We start from the raw sequence: 12,568 nt of genomic DNA on the forward strand, positions 1-12,568 counted from the left end.
ATTCAACTTCAAATCTATGTTTCATCATTTTGCATTATATTTATGAATGTTAATGAAGAAATCAAGCAGTTTGATAAAGATTTATAGCTCAAATATCAAATTTCTTAACGCTAGCGGAGCATCTCTTAAAACCCCCTTTTAAAACCTATGAAAATTTATGGAATTCTGGAAAACTCCTTAAAATGCAGTTATCTATTCAAACAATTCGTAGAAGCATTATTATTCACTTTTACACAATAAATTTTTAAAAATAATCTTGTTTTTGTTGTAAAACTCAAGTGGTGCTATTCTTATTTCGAACCCCTATTTTCACATTTTTGGTCCTCAACGCCAATTGCTACGTCCAAAAAAAGTGCTTACTTATGCTTGATTTATCCGTTAAGCAATTCAGAACAAACTGTGGAAGAAAATTTTCAACTGGGGCAACATGCAACACTTTTCAACTTCAATGGCTTCTAAAATTTTAATGCTTACAGATAATCATACCTCTTGTTCATCAAAAGTTTTAAGGTTGATGGAACACCAAACTGACGTAGTCAAAAAAAATATTGGTTTTACCAGTTATTTTTAAGTTTACAAAAACATGCGATTTTCCCCCTACTAAGAAAAAGGGGTTAGTTGCAACAAACTCTGTAATTAATGATTAATTTATAGTTTTTGATACATTTGTGATGTCATAACGCATGAAGCACCAATTGCAGTAATTTTTGGTTTTGTTCGAATTAATTTTTAAATTTTTTCTGTCAAAAATTTTTTAAGCAAAAAGTGTTAATCTGCTGCATACATTTAGGGGTAAAAAAATATAATATTAGCTTAAATTATGAAAATAAATCTTAGGACGGATGGAACTTTAATATTAACAAACGCATAATGCAAAACAATCATATCCCAGCATATGGGAACGAGATTTATGAGATTTAGTTCTGATTTGCATTTTGTTACATTTAGCCCCAGTCAGCTAACTGAATTATAAAAATATTTATTTAAAAAAATTTCTTGATTGTCCGAAAAATATTTGTACACCAACAGTGTTGGTATAGGATATTGAAAGTAATATAAAGTTTGTAGGAGATATCATTAATCCAATCCGTTATACTAGGTAACATTTTTTATGGCATCGAAAAATGTAAAAAATTGTACATCTATTGCTCGGATTTTTTGAATTTTTTATTACAATAAAAAACTAAAAAAAAACTCTCTCACAATGTCAAAAACTTTGTCATCATCAATTTGTTATCATTCAATGATAACTTTATTACAGTATATTGAAATAAAAATTTATTGAGTGTTGTGGTATACAAATGTTGCATCTAACCCTGCTTTTGCATGATGCCCCGTTTGACGGTACTCTTTACATTGACCAGTAAAATTACAGTTCAAACATGCTAGTTACGATTTAAAAATTTTGCACTCTCAATTTGTGTCCAGTTTTGCATGCCACTTAGCACGCGTTCGAAAAAATAGAAAAAAAACCTTATTACAAAATTTGTCATCACGTGACTTAATAAATAAAAGCTGTAAACGTAAAAGGGAGTTATGAGTGAAAAATATTTCGTACTTCTATTCGATGACTATTTCAGGGGGAAACCTTGACCAGGCGTTTCCGACATTCTATTTATACCCACCAGAATATATGTTCTCTAGACACGAATACTATTTTGGTTTTTATATAAGTAAAAGTAATACAATTTCTGTCACCAGAAAGGCAGCACAAAAGTTTCATCCTTGGAAGTGACACGATCACATCTTTTACGACCGTAGATCCTAAAATTTATCGAAATGAGAACGCGCTCTCCAATCTCCCACCTTGCTTTGTCACAAAGTCTAGTGGTCTAGTTTCTAATTCGTCATCTTTCTGGAGCTAGTTTTTTGTGAGACATATTCCTGAGCTCGAGCCGAACATGCAACGTGATTTAGAAGGTTCCATTCAGGTAAATCAATTTGTAGAACATGAAGTAACTCTTAAGCCTCACGACAGCTCATACGTGACACGTTTTAGAAAACTAGAAAACGATTTATTACCAACTTTTTCCGGGGACACCCCAACAAACTAAAAAACAAATCCACTCTTCCCAATTTAACGGTTGTAGTTACTTCCACCTAACCAACTGACAGCAGCTAGAAGCAGCAGAACGCTCAAAGGATGGCTCGGTTCGCGTGAGAAAGGTCGTAAAATCGCACAACACCCGAGAACGTGAACGAGAACTCACGCCAAAATGCGGGGGAAGAACCTATTTGCCTTTTGGCAGAATCCACTTGTAACCAATCCCCCAATGTTTCTTCCCTTCCTACCAACGTTTTAGCTTTTTTTTCCTAGACTCAAATAGCTTGATCCTTTGGTCATCCGGAGGTTGTTAGGAATAGTCTTCCCATACTGGGCAGGTATTCGGAAAACTGTTAGCAAATGATCTTCCGGAAAAGGGTCTAGTCTAACTAGTCGCCCGAAAATCCGGTGAACGGCGGAAGATGGTGATTGAATCTGGGAAATAGGGTGTTGTTTTTCACAGCTTTTAACACCTACATGCGTTTTTTGATGGGTTCTGATTAGTTGTTTTTCTTTTTTTTTTTTAGAGAAAGGTCAAAATAGGTGAGCACACAAGTTTTCCTCCAGACTAGACGATGTGATGAAAAAAGTAAATTAGGAACAGGTATCATGACCAATCATTAGTTCGGCATTAAATAAGCAGAGATAAAATTAGATCTGATGGCACGTGATAACCACTACAATTCAATTAGAGCTGTCGTTAAATTTTTTTTTTTTGCAAACAACCAGTCATAAAAGGGAGATATCGACGTCCCACGGAAAGTAAGAAAGTCGGAAAACTTTCCACCCATATACATACATATGATTTCCAATCAATTATTATCGAATAACAATCTAATCAGCTTTGAGCAGCCCCAAGATAACCGTTTGCCCGAAAATTATTTCAACAGAATTGCGTCCATTATCGGCCAATTGTAGATGAGGGAAAAACCATCGCCCATCTACTTCTGTTTGTCTGTCTGTCTTTCTGTAAGGAGCTTATCAACCAATGTATGCAGAGTAGCACAATAAAAGGCAAAAAAAAATCTTATTGGTTAAATTGCCCTGCGCGAGGAATTGCCGAGTTCAGTCACATTTGAATGATTGATGCAATTCAGATGTCGAAGGGATCAAAGAGCTATGCAATTTTGTGGTGGCTCCAGAGAGCTGTTTTCTGAAGAAACATAGATATGCGATAGATCATGTAAAAGTATTGAAATTATTTTGAGAAGTTCGTTAATTTTGTTGAGCCTTTTGCGAAAATCTGCATTCGTATAGATTTTATTTATCATTCTTCAATTATCAACATCTTGAAAGCGTCCAGTAACTAATCAAGTTGAAACAAGCAAACAATTGATAACATTATTTGAAACCTTGGCAAAACGTGAATTTGTTGAAACCACAATTTTGCCTTCTTTAGACTTTCGTTTCCGACGATACTGTTCGGAAAAGTGACAATTCTAGTGTAGCATAATTGTATTTTTAAAGGCAGAAGCTACTCGAACTGTTCTCATTCGTTCAAACGAAAACAATCATGACTTCGAACGAATGTCATTCAAAATTATTGTTAGGGGAAAAAATCCTTTAAGCGCAAACAGTCGTTTTTCAAAATGACCAACAAAACAAACAATATTTAGGCTTCGATAAAAGTTTAATAATGATTTCAAAGATCTCAAAACAGATTTGATAAAGTTTTTTTTATAGATAAACTGATTTCATGATATGGCAACCCTAACTTTAGATTTATTGTTATAAGTTAATATTTTCAATGACCAATAACCAGAAAAACTGAAATTTTTCTCAAAACATCAATAGGCGCATTTAGCCCCCAGTGTTTGAGGATTGAAAATTTTGACTTTTATAATAAAACCGTTTGCTAGAAAATTGAAGAAGATTTAAACAACAAAAAATAATCCAATGTATAGTACACAGATGACTACTCATGTGTATATTATTTGTATACACATTTGAAGGAATTTCCGATAACATAAGTAATGCCCATATAAGTATATCATGTTTCTCCCCTGATAGGCACACTGGTTAGCATAAAATCGATAGAAGTATCCGAACCTTTAACAAAATACAATAATTTATGTTAAAACCTTAAGACGGCGAAGAAATCTTAATCAGGAAAAACAAAAATTCAGCATTCTATATTTCAAAATTTACTGGACCAAATTATACTAATTTTGTATGTCAATCATATAGAGTAAATGCAATAACAAATCATATGAAAATTCTCCAAAGAATAGATACAGATTAAACTAGAGAGAAATGTAAAAAAAAAAAATAGAGAGAAAATTTATGTTTTGTCTCTTTCTGGGAAATATTTCATTCTGGAGAAAAAAAAATCAGGGAGGTGGTCCATTCTGGGGAAAAATTCTGGCAAATGGTGCATTCTGGGAAAAATTTTTCTGGGCAATGTTTCATTCTGTGGTTTGATTTCGAGTATTTGTCATTCTGGACAAAATCATTCTGTTTACGGGCTTTTGGGATACAAACGTTCTTATTTTTGAGTTAGCGATGCCAAAAGCTCATCTTAAGTTTAACTTTTAATGAGATTTTTACAAACTTTGAAAATTTTTCATATTTCCTAGCCTCCACAAAACTCCACTCTTATTTTATATGAGGCCCTTGGAGCCAAATGATTTTTTTTAACATACAACATTCAAAAATGTTTTGATATCCATTTAAAAATTAATGTTCGAGTGTTTTTTTTTTATTTAAGAAAACATTAATGTTGGAAGTTTCTCGAATAAAACAAAATTTAGCGAGCACCAAGCTTAAATTTATTTCAATGCAGGGCATCGTTTCAAAGAACGATTTAAACACAAAAAATTGGCATTTCTGAAAATTGGCTACGCTTTAAAGAATAATAAATATTTATGGCTTTTCGGTATTTTTAGTACATCAAACAACTTTGTTTTGAAATACCCGACGTTTCGACCAGTTTTGGTGGTCTTTTTCAAGGGAACTAGAAATTTATTATAGTATTACAAATTTGTTACGGAGCGTTGTTAATTAATAAATTATGTAGTGTGTATCTCACTTATCAGTCTGTTGTTCTTGTCAGTGCCGTTTTTATCCAACGGTTAGGAGTCCAGAATTTGCTGCTCGTCTGTGGTAGACAACATGTTATTTTTGTACAATAGATTAATTTTAACTATCTTACATTTTTGCACGGATAAAAAGTAATAAATATCATCCGTTTTTCTACGGTCCCAACGTTAGAATTTAAAATGGTGTCTGAGATGTGTGGGACGAATAAGAATAGAATATTCTTTCCAACTCCCTATTTACGGGAAAACTTAAAACTCGGGCAATATCCGGACTCAGGAAACTCAAAAATCAAGAAAAAAAACTTGTTAAACTTTATTTTTATTAAAACTTACCAGCAGATTTTGGATTGTATTTTAGTTTACCATTAAAACTTTCATGATTATAACTATCTTAAAAATCGTTTTGAACGCATAATTAAAAAAATATCGCAACACAACATGATTATTTTTGCCCAATTTGGCAAATAAACTGGATAAATTCAGGCAAAATTCGGGTTTTTTCCAATAAAATCCAGGCTCCGAATTTTCCCCAAATTTTGTAAGTAATATCCGGCAAAACTAGAAAAGCTTTGTCTAACACATTTATTTTTAAGTTTTGCGAACGAAGATTAGTGACATAACCTTTTAAGCATTGGGTAAAATCAACCAAATTTTGCACACTTTCTCATTGATGTGTATTGTTTACACATCATCTGACCTATCGCACCGGCAGTTGGGAAAATGTTGAACATTCATCATTCAGCCGTCTCCAGAGTATTGAAGCGGTTCCAGGAGCCGGTGATTGGCGCCGATACGTATCTAAAAGCCGGTTTTAAGCAAATTCGGGGGTTGACAAAGGGCACAGTAAATAGCGAGATCTACAAATCTACACGACTAAGCTCTGCTATTTTAGCCAGATTTGGCATCATGCCACTATTCTATAAGTGTCCTGGAGTGGTATGAGGCATATTCTGTCCATTTTGTTTCAAAGGACATGAACCCTCCAAACTGTCGGGAGCTGCGCCCGGTGGGGCAATACTGGGCAATAATGGAGCGGGAACTTCGGAAGAGCAAGAAGAAGGTCAAAGAAGAGAAGGACATGTTAAGAAAATGGGAAAATAAAACTTAGAAACTGGTACCGGATGCTGCCGGTTAAAAAACTTAACCCAGTTTGACGCTAGGTTGTGATATCACCTACAAAGCTTATCAGACAAACGGAGCATCAGCAACAGCAGGGTTAGATGCAACACTTGTATAACACAACACTTATTGAATTTTTATTTTAATATTATGTTATAAAGTTATCATTTAATGATAACAAAATGATCATGACATAGTTTCTCGCATCGTGAGATATTTTTGAAAGTTTTTGTTTCTTATAGAAAATTTAAGAAATCGATCAATAGATGTACAAATTTCAACATTTTTCGATGCCGTAAAAACTTTATCCAGTATAACGGATTGGCTTAATGATATCACCTACAAACTTTATATTGGTTTTATTATCCTATAGGGGGAAGTTGTCTACTACCGGACACTTAAAGTTTTTAAGCAATAACTTCAAAAATAGATTTTTGTAAATATTGGTTCCTCTACTGATTTGAATTAATTTGATTAATTGTCACATGTTTCTTTTTGATATGTGAGGTATTTTGGTGTCTACCGCCTCGGTGCGATGAATATTGTTATTATATTTAATGTTTGAAACATGTGTTTTAGAGTGAACTTGATGTTTCTATCAAATACTAACGAACAAAAATTTTGAAATAACTCTTCTAGACACTAAAAAGAAGAATTTTTAGAATGTAACATGTAACAATTATGCTTCCAACCAGTGTTCCGAAAATCAATCAAAAGAAACACTCAGGATGCGTTTCCTGTTGGAAACATTCTAATTGTATAATGGGATATAGCGCCTCTCGCAACTGCTTCGCCTGGCTGGTATGCAATCTCGATCAGCGCTCCTATCAGCTATGCAAACCGAGTCGCATCATTCAGAATCATCGGTTTAGCAAACATCGCATATCGGAGATGAGTGAGACACAAACTGATCCATTCTGAATGTAGCTCACTCAGTATCTGCCTGAATTATATGAAATTCAAAATTATTTTTTGCTGGACGAGAAAAATCAAACAGTTGTGCGGGACACCATAAATTCTCAGTAGTTTTAACGTGACGGAAGATAGTTTAATAAGAGAACTTATAAAAATTGAAAAACACGGCGAAAGTGAACATCTTTCCCTCACAAACACAACTACAATTTGATTTTGATCATACTGATGTTAAAAAACGTTATAACAACAAATGAATTTATTAATTTGCTATGTATCAAATCAAACAAAATACGCTAATGATCGGCTTAATGTATCACTCACTCACTGACTGATACTTTCACTCCTGATCGAAGACCAACATGATTCGCCATATGCATTGCCCATTGGTGAGATTCCAATTTGATGATGGTGCTGCACTGTTTTGACAGCAAGCATCGTGCGAGGTGATCTGTATTTTAGCGATGAATTGGACGATCGATGATCGGTTAGGTCCAGTAGCAATCAATAGTCCTATTTGCCGCTGATAGTGTTGGTGATATTATGCTGGTTGTTTCACCAACACTTTTTAGTTTTGGGACAATCAACCTCAAAAACGACCATGTTTGTCGACCGGCTGTCCTTTTTTTGTACCGAGAGTTTTGGAGGTTAATTGTCCCGTCTCATCTGTACACGCTCAGCAAGTGTGCGTAAGAAATGTCAAAAACAACTCTATAACGAAACCCGAGCGCTGTACGTTCAGGTGCGAAGTGCAAACACTGCTTCTAACGGCAGTATACGCCTATACCCACACTGTTGGTATAAAAAATTTTTTTGGTCAATTACCAAATTTATTAATGTTGGGACCCCCCGTCATCATCGTCATCAACCAACTCATCCGCTGACAGCCGTCAGCCTGATATACGTCACGGCTCCAACGATGATGGGCGGAAGCTCAACATAAGTGTCATTCCATCTTTACCTTTTATATTGCGATCTCAAGTAGTTAACACGTTTATTGTAGTCCTTAGAGTTTTAATATACAAGTAGAATTTTAAACTGTATAATAGTGTTTTACTACGCCCACACAAAGATATCGCAACAATTAAAATAAATGTTTTTAAAATTCCGTTACCAGTCTGGGCTAAATTGCATCAAAATGTAAATCAAAGATTCACCCTTTAAATCTCGTTTCCATAAACTGAAATATGATTGTTTTGCATCGCGCGTTGGTTCATTTCCAAATTTCATCCATCCAACATTAATTTTAAGGATTCCAGCTAAGGTGATTTGCGAATCGTTGCACAGCTAAGCACATAATTTCGGTTTTTATACAGTATTTTAGTAATTTCAACCAAATTCACTCACACTTTTTTTGTCGATTGCACTCATACAGGATTGATCAACAAGATCCAAAAGTCCAAATGTTCGAAAAAAGTATCATAAAAATTTGAATAATCTTTCAAACCAGCTTGTCTGTGCCTAGTAGAATTTTTGTTTTATATTTTTCACCCCTAAATGTATGCAGTATTCTAATGCTTTTTCTTTAAAAACATTTTTGACAGACAAATGTAAAATTTTATTGGAACAAAATAAAAAATTACTGCAATTGGTGCTTTTTGTGTGATGTCACTAAAATATTCCTAAAACAATAAATTTGCAAACGTTTTCATTTGATTTTTCATTAAAAACAAAGTTTGTTGCAACTTACCCCTTTTTCTTAGTGAAAAATGCATGTTTTTGTAAATTTACAAATAACTGGTGAAACCATTATTTTTTCTGATTAAATACGTCAGTTTGATGTCCCATCAACCTTAAAACTTTTGATGTACAAACAGAATGATTATCTGTGGACATTAAGTCTTTAGAAGCCATTAATGTTGAAAAGTGTTGCATGATGCCCCAGTTGACGGTATTTTTTTATTGATTCTCTGATTTAATACCTTTCGATTGGTGTTTAAAATTGTTATTCGGAATGAATCATCCCTAAGGATGAAAATCCCAGAAAAAGGAAAAAAAAGATCAAAACAGTTATGTTTAACTGTCGACTGATAAGTTTTAATTTCATCAAAACTTATCAGTTGACTTTAAATTGTATTTTAGGCTTCTAGAATACGTTTCATGATTATTTTAGAAACTAGCTCAAAAGATTCGATTTGGACACATGATTAAAAAAAAAAAATTAACACAATTTTTTTTGTTTTATTTGGCAAATAAAGTAAATAAATGCGGGCATTTTCTATGTCATCCGGGCAACCGGGCCAGACCGGATTTTCCCAAATTATAAATTAAATATCCGTAAATACTCGCATAAAACCAGGCAATCTGGCGACCTCAATCTAAAGTGAGAACTTTTTTCATCTGAATGAAAATATCTCAGTTCTACTATTGATTGAAACAGTACCTTTAAAACAAATTTCGTTGTCGATATAAGTGCTATACGGAAAACTTTTTGACTAACTGCAGGGTGTCCTAAAATTGAATTATGTCGCGAAATTAGGGGGCTCACCCTCCAAATGGAAGATATGAATGAGGAGAACAAACTTTTGTAAGGGCCAACTAAAAAAACATGTTTGAAGGTTTCGCAAACGCAAACGTGGACTTTATTCGCTTTCTAAAGATTTGATTATAAAAAAAATCTGGGTCCTAAAATTTTCTTAAAATTTATACATCTTATTTTTTTTTTAAATTTTGCTTGGGTTAAAAACTGCACAGAAAAAATTAACCAAACTTGTATCAAAATATAAAATCAGCAAGCTATTTTATGGAACAAAATTTGTCCAAAAATTTTATTGTCTGATATATTGTGTTCCGAAGAAGCATATAAAACTGGTTTTTCCTCAATTATTATTTTCTCAACCAATTGATTGCTTATTTATGTTGATTTTACTAAATAATAAATCAAGACAAGCATTTCACCTTAAGACCGCAACAAGACTGGGCTTAAAACAAAAAACTAATTGCGGTTCAAAGATTGTATTTTAGCCACAAATTGTCGTCTAAAAATTTATTGAAGAAACATTTTTTTTAGAAAATAGCTTGCCGATTATAAATCTGAATAAATTTTTTTGTTATATTTTTTCGTGTACTCTTTAATTCAAATAAAATTTAAAAAATATAAAATATACAAACTTGGAAAAAATGTTTTGACCCAGATTTTTTTTAAATGTAGAACTTTTTTGAAAAGTAGTCTTTTTTCAAAGATCGCGTTAGCGAAACCTCTAAACATACCTTGTTTTAGGTGGCCCCATACAAAGGTTTGTTCTCCATACAAAAATCTATCATTTGGAGATTGAGCCCCCAGATTCCCAGACACTATGCAATTTTGGGACACCGTTCTGTATATGCAACGTATAAATTGAATAATAAATACTCATCGTGATCTAATTCGTTTTATTTCAGCTTAAGAGTTCTAAGCTTGAAATCTAAACTCTGTTTGAGAAAAAGTATTAATTTCATTGTTCAAAATATTAAATCCAAAGCAAATAATTAGACTAAGTTTAGATGAAGATTGATCAATGAATGATATCGTCGAGTGGTCGAACTATACATGATCCGGGTTCCCAGAACCTAGAAATCAGAATTTTAATTTCAGGAATCAAAATTTAGAAATCCGAAGTCAGAACTCAGAATTTAGAATTCAGAATTCAAAACTTTGAATTAAGACTTTTGTATTAAGAATTTATAATAAAAAAATCGGACTGTCTCAGAACCTAAAAGTAGAAAAAACTTTGTCTTGTAAAGTATGACCAGAAAGCTGATTTTTAGTTTCAACAAACACTTTTTATATAAATATACCTAAACATTATCGTAGTTATCAGATATCAAATAAGTAGTTTGTACTTACGTTAGTGAATGTTTATACAAACAATTCGTTCGGGAGATAGTTTGCCTTCAAATGATCAGGTTTTAATTGCAATGTCCTGTTAAGGAAAGTTTTCTTTTTCTTCCCCTCCAACGGATAATCCCAGTTGAATCGATTCAATGTAAAAGGGATTAGGAGACACAAAGCGATGGATAACAATTCACCCAACTTCTTCCGGCTTACACACTGGTAGATTGAATTCTGGTTACAACTTTTCACTTCCCGAATTTGCAACGCCGACGGCGGTTTCCCGATTTTTTTCAATCCGTCTCCGTTACCAGATTGAAGGTTACTCAAATCACATTGACGCCACACTTAACGTTTGGTTAACTCCGGATTTGATAGAGTCGTAAAATTTAACGATCACTTTTCAACAGGGGGAAAATTTTCGGACGGGTCCGTCGGCAAACAATTTCCAATCGTCACGTTTTCTCAACCGTTGAGCAGCGAATTCGAAGCCATTAATGTCCTGGCGGGTGCGATTGCATTAAGTGACCTTTTTCACGCCTCAAGTGCATTTAGCAGCTAACGATTATTGCACCGTTTAAGGAATTATCCACTTCACCGAATCCACCGATTTTTCTGGGAGCAGCGGAATGGAATCCAGAAAACCGTTATCGAACGGCCACCAAGCGCCAACTTTTTGGGCCCACGTTCCGGTCCTAATAGCAGTTGAAATCACTTGTTCCGAACGGCAGAACACGATCGACGCAAATTCACTTCCAATTGACCGATTGAACGAATCTTCAATGACTCCCAACAAATCGTCCGCGCCTTAAGGTAGTCAACACGCAACACTCACTCTAATCACTAATCACACCAGCTAGCACACTCACTTAATTACTCCCACTCCAACACAAGTAGTTGTTGCACCACCTCCGAAAAAAATCCGTACTCTAACAGTGGGTATTCAACAAGTGTTATTCCAGCGGTGTCCTTCCAGCGAATCGTAAAACTCACCGACGGGTATACCCTTTTATAAACGATTTTTCCGACTCCGACGACGAGTCTTGCAGCCAGGCAGCCAGCCAGGGCCAGAACCATTCCGTTCCGTTCGTCTGTCCTCCGCCACTTCGTCAACGCTTTTCGGTTCGGGAAAATTCATATCATACGCGCTTCGAGAGTCGTTTTCCGAGTCGGGAAAGCATGTGGCCGTTACGATTTGGCCGAGGAAAATGAGCGCGCAAATATATGGGCCAGTGTAACAGCGTTATTGAAGGTTACTGCGATAGCGCCTAGAAGTTTGGGTTGCTACGTATCGCGATTTGTTGCGTTTCACGTCTGAGTTGCAGCTGGTTGTTGCGCAACATCGACTTTAACTTTCGCCGTTCGCAACGATTTTCGATGGAGTCGCGTGGTTGCAGGTGTAAATTGACGGTATACATATTTTTAAAGTGATATTTTGTTATTCCGACTTGTACAATCACAAATTTTCATTATCTTTTCCTAACTTTTACCTTATTTTGAATGGCACTTGAATACCAACATGTTAAGGACTCATACGTTAAAATTATTACTGATTCTTACAGACTTTATTTGAAGATTCATCGAAAAAAAATAAATTCATTTTTCAAAGTTGAAAATCTCAAATTAGTACTCTGCCTTTAATAT

The 12,568-nt window shown here is 34.4% G+C and overlaps 1 protein-coding gene across 1 annotated transcript in view; it reads right to left on the reverse strand.

Moving 5' to 3' along the window:
- Nucleotides 1-11,893, reverse strand: part of LOC129758154 (uncharacterized) — a 240,152-nt gene extending 228,259 nt beyond the window's left edge. The window contains exon 1 of the mRNA XM_055755615.1: nt 10,940-11,893. The gene's annotated coding sequence lies outside the window, so the exon portion shown is untranslated. The remainder of the gene's footprint in view (nt 1-10,939) is intronic.
- Nucleotides 11,894-12,568: the final 675 nt, after the last annotated feature.

The sequence above is a fragment of the Uranotaenia lowii genome, chromosome 3, assembly GCF_029784155.1.
Source record: "Uranotaenia lowii strain MFRU-FL chromosome 3, ASM2978415v1, whole genome shotgun sequence".
NCBI lineage: Eukaryota > Metazoa > Arthropoda > Insecta > Diptera > Culicidae > Uranotaenia > Uranotaenia lowii.